The sequence below is a fragment of the Panthera onca genome, chromosome B4 (assembly GCF_046562875.1).
Source record: "Panthera onca isolate mPanOnc1 chromosome B4, mPanOnc1 haplotype 2, whole genome shotgun sequence".
Lineage (NCBI taxonomy): Eukaryota > Metazoa > Chordata > Mammalia > Carnivora > Felidae > Panthera > Panthera onca.
The window spans coordinates 73,538,072-73,554,073 of NC_138345.1; the positions used below are offsets into that span (position 1 = coordinate 73,538,072).

A 16,002-nucleotide genomic window follows, 5' to 3' on the forward strand; every position below is an offset into this window, starting at 1 on the left:
AAGGGCAGACTATTTGATCCTCGCGTCCTGTGTGATCTACATTCTACAAACGAATAGCTTGTGGGTGTTCTTTTATTCCCTTGTCTCCACAACAAAACTCCAGTGTCCTATTTGCCTTCTGAAGAGATGGATGGCAGGAAACTATTATTAATCTACTTCCTAATTTTCAGAAGACTGAATCTGAAATAAAACAAAACTTGCAAAGTTCCATGAAAGCATTGAACTTGTGCTCAAATGGAGGAGAGAGATGGTGTGAAAGAGGTCAGAATTATGTGCTGATTTCCGCATTGGCCTCTAGCATCTGGCCATCCCAATGCTGTAGTATTGCTTCATTCTTTCTCATTGAAGAATAGGTTGTTTGCACGGTTCCTCTTGAGACTGTAAGTTCTGTAGCTGTTTTTGTCAAGATGTATTTGCTGAATAAATAAATGAACGGAGGGGTAAATCCATTGATGCTTCCCTTGTTTTTGTTTTCGAGAAGTTGAAAAGTTGAGTAATAATTTACTGAAAGAATGGGCTTTTATCAAAAAGCATTTCCAATTAAAATACCACCATGAAGATGACTTTGGAAATTATTGGTCTTAAAATTTGGTGTTACTGAGGACCTATCTTATGTCATTCTGGAAGGAGGATATTCCTGACCTATATGGGACATTAAGACTCAATATTGAGATCATCTTCTGTGTCACTGCATGTAAGGCCACTGACCAAGGGGGGTTCTTCCTTCCATTCTTCCCAGTGGGGCAGTGCCCTTCCAGTCCCTTCTCTGATGAGACTCTCAGCAAAGTAGGAGGTCTGGGCCTTTCCCTTTGAGGCAGCCCTACCTGGCCAGCTCTCAACAGCCACAAACACAGGACTATGTAGATATGTTAAATTCTGAAGAGTGAGGCACATCCCAGAAGAGTATTCCGAAGTGGAAGTTTGAAGGCTGAAGTTTTGACAAATTTGACTGTACAGAGGAAGGCCCTGACACAAAGCTTCTCCACTGCTGCCTTCACTGGAGACTCTCCTCCCCTCTGGCTTCTGCCTGCGCACAGAGAGCCCTCCATTCAATCCTGGTGACTCCGTCTCCTCCCTCAGAAAACCCAGTCCTGTCTGTATCTGCTCATCTTCTGATTTAGTGGACATTTATTGGGTGCCCCCCCTTGGTGCTGGGTGCTAGGGACAGAACTGTGAGCCAAACAGACATAATCCCTGTGGAGTTTATAATTTGGCAAGAGAAAACGTTTTACTCAACGTGCGACACAAATAAATATAAAACGACAGAGACTGCACTGGGGGCAGGGAAAGACTTCCCTGAGGAAATGACTCTTGAGGATGAGTGTGAGGAAAGTTTTTGTTTCTTAAGACAGTAGTCACTTTACCATATTTGTATGCCCATGCGAAGCCCATGCCCGCGTTTGAACTGGTGCGCTTGAGAGAGCGGAGGGGCAGATCCATCTCGGGTAGCTAGAAGGACTCCTCTTCAGAGGCAGACAAGCTCCTCTCTCCAAAATGAGATAATGTGGGATTCTGATTCCAGTTCTGTCTCCCTGCCAGTAAGAGCCATGGGCTGGCCGGTCTGTTTCTTGGTCCCCTGTGAATCAACACGTCTCAGAGACGTGCTTTACTCACCTAGGGATGACCAGAGTTACTTTTCCTTTTGTTTGATTCTTTAGGAAGAATAGAAAATCTCATCCCACCCGCAACACGGTGCTTTTGATTCAGCCTCAGTGCAGTAAACGTCATAGTACGTTAGTTGTCAGTGACCTCTCCCTTTGCTGTCTGGAAGGAATGATCAAGCTTTATGGAATCTTTTTGATACAGGACCCTCTGCTAATGATTGAGGCAGGAGAGGCAGGGATCTGTTAGTTCAACTTGCCACGAAGAGTTCACGAGGAAAAAAGGTTCTGGTTCTTGTAAAAAGTCTGACTATAAACTGGAGGGGGCATCTGAGTGAGTCAGTAAGGAACAAACCCCAAACATGGGACACTGAGTACCTCCATTTACAGAAAGAAAAACAGGGGTTCCTTTACACCTTAAACAAAAATGGTAAAGTCAGTTTGGAAGTGAGATTTACAGTCATTCCCTGCATTTCTGCTTCAACGTATGTTGACATATTGCAGCATGTAGTATGTTAGGAAAGATGTGTTGCAATATTCTGCAATATTGAATGTGTAAAGGACAAAGTCACACCTCAATCCCAGGTTCTGAGCTTTGTGGAGTGTTTTTTTTTTTACTCCATCACCCCATCACCTAATCCCACTCATTTCCCCTCTGATGGTCATAAGTTTGTTCTCTATAATTAAGAGTCTATTTCTTTCTTCTTCTTTTTAAATGTTTGTTTATTTATTTTGAGAGAGAGTGAGAGAGAGACCAGGGGAGAGGCGGAGAGAGAGGGAAAGAGAATCCCAAGCAGGCTCTGTGCTGCCAGTGCGCAGCCTGATGTGGGGTTCGAACCCATGAACTATGAGATCATGACCTGAGCCGAAAGCAAGAGTTGGATGCTTAAACAACTGTGCCACCTAGGCACCCCAAGAGTCTGTTTCTTAATTTGTCTTTCCTTTATTTTTTCCCTTTGCTTGTTTGTTTTGTTTAATATATATATATAATGTATGTTATAAATTCCTTTATCCATTCATCAATCGATGGATACTTCGGCTGCTTCCATACCTTAGCTATTGTAAATAATGCTGATACTATAAATAAAGGGGTGCATGTATCCCTTTGAATTAGTATTTTTGTATTCTTTGGGTAAATGCCCAGTAGTGTGATTGCTGGATTGTAGGGTAGTTCTATTTTTAACTTTTTGACGAACCTCCATTCTGTTTTCCACAGTGGCTGTACCAGTTTGCATTCCTACCGACAGTGAAAGAGAGTTCCCCTTTCCCCACATCCTCACCAACACCTGTTGTTTCCTGTGTTATTGGTTTTAGCCATTCTGACAGGTGTGAAGTGGTATCTCATTGTAGTTTTGATTTGCATTTCCCTGATGATGAGTGATGTTGAGCATCTTTTCGTGTGTCTGTTAGCCATCTGGATGTCTTCTTTGGGAAAATATCTATTCATGTCTTCTGCCCACTTTTAATTGGATTGTGTGTGTGTGTGTGCTGAGTTTTATAAGTTCTTTGTATATTTTGGATACTAACCCTTTTTGGATATGTCATTTGCAAATATCTTCTCCCATTCCATAGGTTGCCTTTTAGTTTTGTTGACAGTCTCCTTCACTGTGCAGAAGTTTTTTATTTTGATGTAGTCCCAATAGTTTAAGTTTCTTTTTGCTTTTATTTCCCTTGCCTCAGGACACATCTAGTAAGAAGTTGCTATGGCTGATATCAAAGAGATTGCTGCCTGTGTTCTCCTCTAGAATTTTTATGGTTTCAGGTCTCACATTTAGGCCTTTTATCCATTTTAAATTTATTTTTGTGTATGGTGTAAGAAAGTGGTCCAGTTTCATTCTTTTGCATGTAGCTGACCATTTTTTCTGACATGACTTGTTGAAGAGACTGTCTTTTTCCCATTGGCTATTCTTTCTTGCTTGCCACAGATTAATTGACCCTATAATTAGGGGTTTATTTCTGGATTTTCTATTCTGTTCTATTGATCTATATGTCAATTTTTGTGCCAGTGCCATGCTATTTTGATGATTACGGCTTTGTAACTATTACTTGAAATCCAGAATTGTGATGCTCCCAGCTTTGCTTCTCTTTTTCAATATTGCTTTGCCTATTTGGGATAGCCAAATACGAACATTATGATTGTTTGTTCTAGCTTTGTGAAAAATGCTGTTGGTATTTTGACAGGGGTTGCATTAATTGTGTACCAAGGATCACTTTGGGTAGTACAGACATTTTAACAATATTTGTTCTTCCAATCCATGAACATGGAATGTCTTTCCATTTCTTTGTGTCACCTTCAGTTTCTTTCATCAGTGACTTATAGTTTTCAGAGTATAGGTCTTTCATTTCTTTGGTTAGGATTATTCCTGTATCTTATTTTTTGTGCAATTGGGATTGATTCCTTGATTTCCCTTTCTGCTGCTTCATTATTGGTGTATAGAAATGCAACAGATTTCTGTACATTGATTTTGTATCCTGCAACTTTGCTGAATTCGTGTATCAGTTCTAACCATTTTTTGGTGGAGTCTTTGGGGTTTTCTATATATAGTATCATATCACCTGCAAATAGTGAGAGTTTTACTTCTTCCTTACTGATTTGGATGCCTTTTATTTCTTTTTACTGGCTAATTGCTGTGGCTAGGACTTTCTAGTACTACGTTGAATAAAAGTGGGGAGAGTGGATATCTTTGCCTTGTTCCTGACCATAAAGGAAATGCTCTCAGGTTTTCCCATTGAGGATGAGATTAGCTGTGTAGGTTTTTCATATATAGCCTTTACTATGTTGAGGTATGTTCCCTCTAAACTTACTTTGTCGAGGGTTTTTACATGAATGGGTGTTGTACTTTATCAAATACTTTTTTCTGCCTCTATTGAAATGATCATATGGTTCTTATTCTTTCTTTTATTGATATGATGCATCACACCGATTGATTTGCGAATAATGGACCACACTTGTATCCTGGGAATAAATCCCACTTGATCATGGCGAATGATATTTTTAACGTATTGGTGAATTCAGCTTGCTAGTATGTTGTTGAGAATTGTTGCATCCATGTTCATCAGGGATATTGGCCTGTAGTTCTCACTTTTAGTGGTGTCTTTACCTGGTTTTGGTATCAGGGCAATGCTGGCCTCATAGAATGAATTTGTAAGTTCTCCTTCCTCTTGTATGTTTTGGAATAGTTTGATAAGGATAGGTATTAACTCTTTTATTTTCTCCCGTGCTGAAACATATCCCAAGCATGGGTTCAGCAGTTGATAAAGTCATGCTTTGGGCTTGGTTGCTATCAGTCTGGAAGCTTCCAGGTCCCAGCTCCTTCTCCCATCCTGCCCCTTGTCCCATTTCCTGCCATTAACATGTATGTGTGTGGAGGGGAGGCTTTTATGGCCTGAGCGCTAGAGGCTGAGCTAGAAGAGGAGGAGGACAGGGGGGCTGGTGTGGTCTCTGTTCCTGCCCAGGGCCCAAGGAACAGAGAAGTCCCTTCTTTCCACCACTGCCCCTGCAAATCTGGGCCCTGAGAGACACTGGTATTCATTCCACCCTGTGAATGTGGGCCAGGATGTCCTCTGAGCTTTCCAAATGGCTCCTTGAACACGTATGGTGGAGTGGGTACCAGGGGAGGAAAGGAGGAACAGGATGTTGACTGAGGCAGACCACAGTGATTGGTCTGTGGAAACGTGTGAGGTGTCCCCTTGGACCTACTTGGAAGTGACTGGGGCACTTTAAAAGAAAGGAACCAGCTCCTTCTGTTACTTTGATAGATTGCATTTACACATATATACATATATATGTACATATGTATATAATATGTAACACATATGTATAAATGTATATGTGTGTATATATGTATATATCATGTAAATAACATAATATACATTATGTAACAAATGCTCTATAACATGTTATGTATTACATTACATGTCATACATTGTATCATATCTGATAATATTATTTGTCCTCTATTCAATTTAGGCTTATATGGTGGTACATCCAACACTGTATCTTAGGATAAATTGGCAATAAATATTTACGAACATTTATGAATGAAAAACCATAATTTTTAGGATGTTAAGTTCTGTCTAATGACTTTATGTATTAGACATGCAGAAAGAGACATTGGGTGAATTTGTCTTTTTGCTTAATTTCACATTAAAAACTTTGTTATTCTAATTTCCATAACACAAATTACCAACAAAATAATTAAAAAAATTTTTTTAAGTTCCTCTAGAGTGACATTGTTTTCACTGCCATCTGTTTCTACTTAGTTATGTGCTATCCTCTACGTTCTTTTTTACATTCCTTTTTGTTATTAAAATGGGCAAGGGTTTTGCAAATTAACTTTATTCTCTCTATAAAGCAGCTGCTCTTCATAAGTGAAAATAGAAATGACAGGGTTTTTTTTGCAACATCTCAAGATTCCAAGGCGTGCTAAGTTTAAGGTGTATGCTCAGAACCAGACCCTGAATGTCACCTGGGGGAGGAGGGAGTGAGAGGTGTCCTAACCTGATGCCTTCATGCAGGCTTCTATACCAAAGTGCCGCAGACTGGATGGCTTGTGAACACTAGAAATTTATTTCTGAGATTTATAGTCTGAGGTCAAGGTGCCAGCAGAGGCCCCTCTTCCAGTCGCAGACTGCCCACTCCTCGGTGTGATCTCTTAAGGCAGAAATAGGGCTTGTGAACTCTCTGGGGTCCCTTTTATAAGGGCACTAATTCCATTTATGAGGCCATAATCATCAAGGTGATTATCATCACATTGTGGGTTAGGATTTCAACAGATGAATTTTGGGGAAACACGTTCAGTCTATAACACCTGAGTCTCAAAGAATCATGAAAGATGGAGACTCACGGCAGCGTGGTTTTGCTGACAGACCAAGGTTAACATAGACCCCAGAGGAATCTCTCCCATCGGACCAGAGTCCCACAGTACGATATTTCATTGCAAAAATGTAAGAGTTTGGGTTTCAATTTAGAGGAATATTTTTTTCTTACTCCTTGAGGGGCACTTACCAGAATGTGTTTTCACCGGACAGGTTTATTTAAAATAGTTCAGGTATATGGGGTGCCTGGGTGGCTCAGTCGGTTAAGTGCTGACTTCGGCTCAGGTCATGATCTCACGGTTCATGAGTTCGAGCGCCGCGTCGGGCTCTGTGCTGACAGCTCAGGGCCTGCAGCCTGCTTCGAATTCTGTGCCTCCCTCTCTCTCTGCCCCTCCCCTGCTTTCTCTCCCTCTCTCTCTCTCTCTCAAAACTAAATAAACTAAAAAAAATTTTAAAATAAAAAAAATAGTTCAGGTACAGTTAATCGGTTGCTTAGTGACTTGACAATGGAGCTACATCTGAAAACATCTTGATGCTACAATTAGTGATTGCCAAGTTAGAAGGAGAAAATTCATGACTGCAAAAGAGAGACTTGCTTCTGTTGATAAATGAAGTGAATGAACACCTGTGGAAAACAAGGTTTCTAGTTTGTAAGTGCCACTTAATCAGTCATAGTAATGAAACCGTCTCTGAAGAGCACCGTATCCTTCCCCAAAGGGCTTTTTCTGTACATTCTCTCATTAAATCTGCAGATTTTACTGAAGAGCATCCTGTAGCAAGAACTTCTATAAACCTATAGTTGTTCACTGGCTGTTTCCTATGTGCTGGGCACCAGGGCCAGCACTTTGCATGTTGTCCACCCTGCTCTGACGCTGCCTCATGAGATAAAAGCTCTATTGTCCCATATTCCAGGTCCCATGTTAGGAGGCTCACACAGCACATTGCACCGGGAGAATTCATCAGTGCCTCTATCATCTCCGGCCTATGCCTTTGATATTATCCTTTCAATATTATTTACCCCATCACATTCCAACTATTTCTAAATACTACTCTTCCTTCGTTGGTTGTTGGATCAAATACACCTTATTAGTTTAAAAAGAATCTTTCAGGGGCGCCTAGGTGGCTCAGTCGGTGGAGCGTCCGACTTCGGCTCAGGTCATGATCTCGCGGTTCGTGGGTTCGAGCCCCGCATCGGGCTCTGTGCTGACAGCTCGGAGCCTGGAGCCTGCTTCGGATTCTGTGTCTCCCTCTCACTCTGGCCCTCTCCCACTCGCACTCTGTCTTTCTCTGCCTCTCAAAAATAAAGAAACGTAATAATAATAAAAAAAAACTTTTAAAAAGAATCTTCCCCTACGGTGTCTGCCTGTCTTTCATTCGGAGGATCCTACGTGAATACCTGCGCACTGCAGTGGTTCTGGGTAGCCCCCCCGGGCTTGTAGCCTGGTGCCACCACTTTCCAACTGAGCAAGTGACTTTACTTCCCTGTGCTTCCCTTAGTAAAATTAGGGGAATGATGGTGTATTTCATGAGGTTATGTGAGGGGGGGAAAAGACAGTACCTAAAATGGAATAAAATAGTGCCTGATGTAGTAAATACTCAGTAAACATTAGGTTTTCTAATATTACTGTTCCTATTGCTGTCATTGATTCCCAATACTTTCTCACATTTGCATTTTTAATTAAGTCTTTTCTCTAAATCTATTCTCTCTCTTATCTATATTTATATTAGATATGTTCGTGTAATATATATTCATATTATGTATATCATTTACATCTATAAAAATAACTTGCTGTCTTTCCCACCATCTGCCTCTAAACTTGTTACTCATCTGCAGTACTGAGTACTGAGTACTGCAGTACTCTTTGCAACCTTTCCTGACCCGCACTCCCTTCGGAGACGCCACCATGCTTCGTGACCTCCATCTTTAATATCCTTCATGGCACTCATTACAGTTAGTTGCTTCCATATCTATCTCCCTAATAACTATGGACTCATTAGGATCAGGGACCATGTCTTATTTATCCTTTTAATCTCAGTACATTGCAGATTTCCAATTATTTTCAGTTAACGAATGGATGATTGAATTAACAATGCTTGAGGGGTGATATTATTCATTTTTAAAATGAAGTCTACACAACAGAGCAAGAAGAGGCTTTTAAAAATAATTAAGTCCATTCCCTCCCTTCCCATTATCCCTTCCTTTAGAGACGGGGAAGCAGAGGTACAAAAGGGTAAGACTCGCCTAACGTCACATTGATAGTAAGTGGCCAGAGTATGCGTGTAAAGTGCTCGGCCCTTGGCAGACAATCAGAAATAGTTGCCAAGGGCGCCTGGGTGGCTGACTCAGTTAAGCATCTGACTCTTGATCTCAGCTCAGTCTTGATGTCAGGGTCATGAGTTCAAGGCCCACGTTGGGTCTTGCGCTGGGCGTGAAGCCTACTTAAAAAAAAAAAAAAAAAAAAAGAGTTGCCAAACAAGAAATCCAAATCCTGCGTCTTTTTTACTGTGTTTCGTCCCTTTTCATCATTAGTCATTATATCAGTGAAGATGCTTTTAGCTACATACAAGTGACAGAAAATGCAACTCAGATTGGCTTAAATAATTGGCTCCTTTGATTTGAAAAGCTTTCTGTGTCTCCGTGTTGCCTCCTGTGGTATGAGCTTTATGCTAAAGCTGCCTTCTTCTTAAGGGCGGCTGCCACCTACCCTCAGGGCTATCTGCTTTGCCATCCACAACCAGAAAAGAGAGAAAGCGAGGATGAGGGGACAGCTGTGGATGGGGGTGGGGGTTACGGATATGGTGGGGAGGTTTCTTTTGGCGGGGATGAAAATGCTCTAAAATTGTGGTAATTGCTGCACAAATGTGTGAGTATCCTAAGACCCATGAAATGGTACACTTTAAGTGAATTGCATGATAGGTGAATTATCGCAATAAAGCTGTTTTGTTGTTGGTGTTTTTAAAGCTGTTTTTTGTTTTAAGTGAGAAAAACGGGGCTTCACTTGACAGTTCATCCTCTGGCAAGACCCAAGACATTTTGTGTGACCTTAATAGGAATTTAAGCTTGCTTTAGCCCACGTCATTTGTAATCGTCAGAACGACACGAACGTGGACATATTGAGATACATGGCCCCACTGTGCATGAAGTCTGAAGGTCGTCAGAAGAGAGGAGGAGTCGAGGACATCAGGGACACTCCTGTACCTGAAGAGGATTCTGATAGAGCTCAAGCATCAGGTATCCCTGGTCCCTTTGGCTCCCCTCCTTCCAGCATGGTGGGCAAGTGGGGGGAGTTCACTTATGTCCATTCTAAGCAGTCTCCTTGGCTGCTCACTTTCCACTGGTTCCTCTGTCGTCCTCTGCTCTCGGTCCCAGGCCGCTGCCTGCTTTCCTGCTCTTTACAGCCCGAAACTCAAGGACCCCAGTCACTCTCAAACAAATGTTGCCACCCTCGCCAGGGCATTTGTGGAGGTGTGGTAGTTTCATTTCATTTGTGGAGCAGGTAGTTAGGCCTGTTCTAACAAATGGTCTCGAAGTGGGTTGCTTAAAACAGCAGCAATTTACTCTTTCACAGTTCAGGAGCCTGGAGGTCTCGCATCAAGGTTTCAGCAGGGTTGGTTCCTTCTGGAATGAATTCCACGCCCGCTCCTAGCTTCTGAGGCCTGCGGGCCATGCTTGCTGTTCCTGGCTAATGATGGGTCTCTCTAATCTCTGCCTCTGTCTTCACATAGGCGTTTCTCTTCATCTGTATGTTTTCCTCCTTCCCATCTGTTATAAAGGACACTAGTCACTGGATTGAGGGCACACCTTATCCAGGGTAATCTCCTCTAAAGATCTTTGCCTTAGGTATACCTGCAAAGGTTTACTCCAAATGAGATCACATGATGAATCTCCAGGGGGGCATGAGTTATTGGAGGACACTATTCAACCCATTACCAAAAGTGAAGAAACACTTCCATTTGGGGCCATCCTCTTTTGCCCCGCTACAACATCACTACTCACAGTTACGTGGGCTAATCAGATTTTGCTGAAGTCTTGGCGAAAGTACAAGGGAGCTAGAGCATATAAAGGGAAAACAACTATATGCTAACTGTGATTTTTTGAAATAAAAGATTCCTCTAGAAATCAAACCTTTCATAGCCATCACACGAGGAGTAACAGATCTTCCACCTCAGGCCCATGAAGCATGGAGGAGGGCTCCCTTCTTCAAATGTCGATGGTACAGCTGTCCCTTCAATACTCCAGGGATTGCCCTCACCCTAGGGACCTTCCCTTTCCCCAGAAGGTAGTTCAGGGGACCCAGTCATCATTAATCATTTTCCTAAGTCTGAGTTATTTACTACTAGAGTCACCCCATGGGGGTGAGTCCAACAGGATGGTCCAAGGTAGGGTTGACAACATGGAGTACAGTAGAAAAATCGGGACTAGGCACAGCACTCCATACCCAGTTGCTTTTGAAATAACACCACCCTTGAGAGTTACGGCTATGCCTCTTCCTTTTTCTAATTGTCTCCACATCTCTCAAGCATAGTTTCCCAAAACAATGGGGTTTGTAGTCATTTAGGTACCGTGAGAAGAGGTTCATTACTGAGCCATATATCCCTTAATATAAAGGCCACAGTAAGTTTTTAAAGGTGATATCCTTCTACAATCCTCCCTTACCTTTTCTTGGGGGTAGTGGAGATGGTGGTGGTTGTGGTAGTAGGTGATATTGGTGAGGGGGACAGTGGTTCATTGTCCTGTCATACGACCAAAGTCATTTCTGATTAGAGATCACTTATAAATCACTAGTTCGCTTCCAAATTTTAAGTATATTCTTGCATACACAGGGCTCACAAAAGTACCATCTATTCATGAAACACACTAATGACTTTTACGTGCAGCCCAAACAAATAGTATTGGCCAACTTCTTCCTTCCCATTATCCTGAAATGTAAACAGAACCAAGATTTTATGTGTTATGGTCTCTATAATGTTGGAAATTCCTACACACATATCAGCAGTATCATTCAGGGCACATCTTCTTGGGTTAAGCCAACATCTTTCCTACTGAGGCCAAGGGGCTTCTTGGCCATATCTCCAATCCTTTATTTTCCCTTACCTGCTTCTTGTATTTAATTTCTGGCCTGAATTTTTATTGGCTTTGGCTTTATTTCCTGGAACAATTTCACTGTCACTGTTTTTGTTTCATTATGGAATATTTCATTCATATGAAAATTACGGAGACATATAACAAGCAACCATTGTTCGACTTAAACAAATGTCAATATCTTGCATGCTTTGGGTTTTTTTTTTTTTTAAATAAATAAAACATTACGGATTCATTTGGGACCAGATAGGTGCAGGGTTTCCTTTCTTTTTTGTAACCTTCTTACTTATGTTAGTGTTTTATAATTTGGTTAAGAGAAATTTTATTTTAAGAAGTAGCTAAGTTTCTTCAGAGAATGTTTTTCTTTTAAATGACGGGAAAGTGAGTCCTTTGGATGGTGGAGTCTGGCTGTTTCCATCCTAACCTTTTCTCATCCCGCAGCCCCTCCTGCCTGTCTCCTGCACGCCGTGGCTTGATTACTCCACCGATGACTCCTTACTTCCTATTTTCAACCCAGGTCTCTTTGGAATTCCAGACTTGTACATCCAGAGGTCACCTTGTTGTGCCACAGACCCTTCCATCTTAACATAACCCAGCAAACCCGTGATGTCCTCCAACTGCTCTTCCCCATCTCAGTGGATGGCACCATCATTCATGCGATTAGGCGTCTCCGACACGTACATAACTGTGGCGCTTTATTCTTTGTTACTTCTCTAACTCTGTCAGCACGTCCTGCTGATTCTGCCTCCTCAAATAGGTATCACACTTAGGGACTTCTCTCTTCCTCTGTGACCACCACGCTAGTCTAAGGTGTCATCTACTTCTCTCACTGTAGCAACAGCTTCCCAACTATCCTCTGTCTTTCCTGGGGCCTCCAGCAGGTTCTCCACACAGCAGCCAGAGGAAGATTTTCAGAACACAAATCTGGTAAGACCCCATCCTGCTGGACTCTGATTCTTAAGATGAAAAAGAATGCTGCGTGGTCGGGGTAGTCCGGCCCAGGCTACTCCTCTCGGCCTCTTCTGTGACCCTCACTCTATGCCCCAGCAGCTAGGCTGTGAAAGCAATATGCCTAGGGGCGTCCGGGTGGCTCAGTTGGTCAAGTGTCCACTTTGGCTCAGGTTGTGATCTCACGGCTCATGAGTTCCATCCCGGCAATGGGCTCTGCTGTCAGGACAGAGGCCACTTTGGATCCCCCATCCCCCCACTCTCTCTGCCCCCTTCCCTGCTAGCGCGCAAGCTCTCAGAAATAAATAAACATAAAAAAAAGAGAGAGAGCAATACGCCTATTCTTCTACCCACAGCCTCTGCATGTGCTGTTGTTCCCTCCTTATGAAGTACTCACCAATTTATGGGGTTAACTTCTGTTTATCATTTAGATCTCAACTCACATGTTATGTCCTTAGGAGACTTCCCTGACCCCACCCCCCCAATCCGAGTCAAGTTTCTTTAATATCTGTTTGTATCTTTTCCTCCCGGGACTTTCCTCAGATATAATAATATGCTCTCTTGTTTATTTGATTAAAATTGATCTTCCCACCTCTCCATCCCCTACAAATATATTGTAAGATCTAATGAGGACGTGAATAAATAAGTGAATCTCAAGCTACGTGATTTATAGGTAGCCTCGTTGGGACCATGCGGAAACAAGCGTGATAATGCCGATAATAATGTTGTGTCATTCGGGGTGTCCATTGCTATGATCTCTCCTTCCTCTGTTTCAAAAATTACATCAAGGGGCACCCAGGTGGCTCAGTGGGTTACGCGTCCGACTTAGTCTCAGGTCATGATCTGAAGTCCATGAGTTCGAGCCCTGCATCGGGCTCTGTGCTGACAGCTTGGAGCCTGGAGCCTGGGTCGGATTCTGTGTCTCCCTCTCTCCCTCTTTGTCCCTCCCCCACTTGCACCCTGTCTCTCTCTTTGTCAAATATAAATAAAAACTAAAAATTAAAAAAAAAATAAATGAGGTGTTTCAAAAATAACATCAGGCCATAAGCTAATGATACCACTTGTATAATAAGATAAAGGAGAGGAAAGCTCCTGGCATAAGATGCTTCATGAGAGATAGACTATTAATTTTTGGTATCTTAGCGAAATGTAAAGAGCTGTGAATCCAAATTCCTGTTGTACCTCTTGAGTGTCCTTGGGGCGTCAGCCAGGAGTGACAAATGCTAGCCTCAGTGTCAGCCTCTCAAGCGACAATATGCTATCTTCTAAGTGAGTTGTAATCACTAGAAATGATACATCCACAGCGCCTGTACCATAGTAAGAGTAGGTAAATATTTGCAGACTAAAGAAACAACTTAATGCATCAATTAGTGAGAGTGAAACACCCTAATAGCAAATGCTCAGTGAATGGTAACCATAATAAGATGACAAAATGACTGGAAAGAATGCTTTCTTGTAAGAAAAAGGAGGTGGCGAGCCGATATGGGAATAAAGGATTGAAAATCGGTGGAGGGCAATCAATCCTGGACAATAATGCAGAAGAGGTTTCGTTTCCAGGCCGGGTGCTTGAGCAGCTTCGCAGTGTTAACGGCTCTAGGATGGGCCGACACCCACAGCCGGCTGTCTATCACGCAGTGTTACCTGATGTCCATAGGCAGCTATAGACAAAAATGAGTGGAGAGCCTCACAAAGGAAAGGATGAGCTAGAGACAGAGAAGCGGAACCAGCAGAGTAGTGGGGGGAGGTGGGGCTGGGAGGCTGGGGTAGGTCAGAGAGGCCAAATGAGGAGGCGGTGGTCAGAGCTCCAAAGAGCAGTTCGGATGGCAACAAAACCACATTCTCTGTATCTAATGATAGCCATACGAAGGTCAAGGATGACTTTGGCAAAGCCCGGTTTTCAGCAAAGCAGGGGTGCAGGAGGCAGAAACAACTGAGCTGGGCAGTGAGTGGGCGGAGAGGACTACAGGCAGGGAGATTCTTTCAAGAAATGTGTCCCGAATTGGCAGAGGAGAGACCGGGTGTGGTAGTTTGAAGGGGAGTCAGGGTTGAGAGAGGGGTTTTTTGTTTATTTTGTTTTTAGGTGAGGAGGCGTAGCATCGTTACAGCCTGAGAAAGGAATTGGAAACAGTGGCCTGGAGAAAGAGAGGATAATGAATAGGTTGCAGTTCTAAAGAGGCATCAGAATGCCAGGCCTGCCGTCGTCAACCCCGTGGTACACCCCAAAATAAAAGAAAATGCATTCTTGATCTCCCTCCTCCATTCATCTGTATGGCCCTGGACCCTCTCCCTTGGCCTCCGCTTGCACTTACATTCTTGACCTCCTGCTGCATTGCCCTGACCTTTTGCTTTGCCTCTTATTTTCTTTAGCCTGCTCTCACCCTTAAGATCTGATGACTGATTTAGCTTCCCTGGCGCCCAGCCACTGTTCCCCTTGGCCGCACTACTTGCCTTCACCCTCAGCTGTTGCAACTCTTGGCCACCCTGAGGAAAGGCCCTGCCAAGCCCCCCTCCCTGACTCGTCCACGTGGAGGAGAAGGGTTTCCTGGGGGAGCTCACATCAAGAGGATGAAATCTGGGTGCAGGGGAAGGTGAGCTTTGAGGCCGGCGGGGAGGTGAGGAGGGAGCCAGAGGAATTTCCCCAGGAGGGTGACTTCAGTCTTCTCTTCAGTCTGATTCTCTACCATTCTGGCGTGTTTTGTTTTGTTTTGTTTTGGTTTGGTTTTTACCACGAGGATGTATTATGGAAAAAGCACAACTTTTGTTTTTAAAACAAAAACTGATAAATGAGGGGGAAGGAAGTGTGTTCATTCATTCATTCATTCATTCATGCATTCATTCAACAGATACCTTTTGAGCCCCAGGCGGGCCATGTGCTGGCCACACTGGTGAACAGGCTCCATCCCTGATCTCAGGGCGCTTGCCACTGGGCAGGGGAGATGTGCAGACATTAAGCAAATAATTACTCACCTATTTACGTCAGTGCAAAAGTTGGGACTCTGGGAGGGTTGGGCCCTGAGTGCTACTGCTTTCACTGAAGGGTAGGAGGCAAGGTCATTTGCTCAGAAAGGAGGCGGAGCTGGGTAGGGGGCTGGAAAGCCTGCTGAAGATTAGGAAGAAGTGTTGCAGGAAAGGGGTCGGGGGGAACGTGTTAACAAGAGCAGAACTGTGCATACTTTTTGCTTTGAAGGTTTCCAGATTCAAGTGCCAGAACTTGATTTTAAGCTGGCCATGTGTGTCGCATACTTGCTTTCAAAAAGCAAATCCCTTTTCTTTAGACTCTGTTAGTCATCATTCTCTTTTTAACATGGCCAGCAATGATCTCCTTTTGCAGAAATATCTTCTCTTCACAGTGATTGTACCAATAGCCAATCTGGGTCTTCAGGACCGTTAAGTGACAGGATAGATTTTTAGATTAAAAACAACACAACTGTGTCCTCATTAGATTCTCGAGAGTCCTTCATCCCTCCCCACTGGGCTTTGGCAAACCCGGAACCGTTGGCTTCCCAGGGCATTGGCACCTGGTTGAGCCTCAAAAGTATATTACCAATAAAT

General features: G+C 43.1%; 1 long non-coding RNA gene across 1 annotated transcript; it reads left to right on the forward strand.

Moving 5' to 3' along the window:
* The first annotated feature begins 6,389 nt into the window (after nt 1–6,389).
* Nucleotides 6,390–14,938, forward strand: LOC132660345 (uncharacterized). Its single transcript, XR_009601725.3, has 3 exons — nt 6,390–6,548; nt 9,399–9,651; nt 14,531–14,938. It is a non-coding gene; the product is annotated as an uncharacterized LOC132660345 (long non-coding RNA).
* Nucleotides 14,939–16,002: the final 1,064 nt, after the last annotated feature.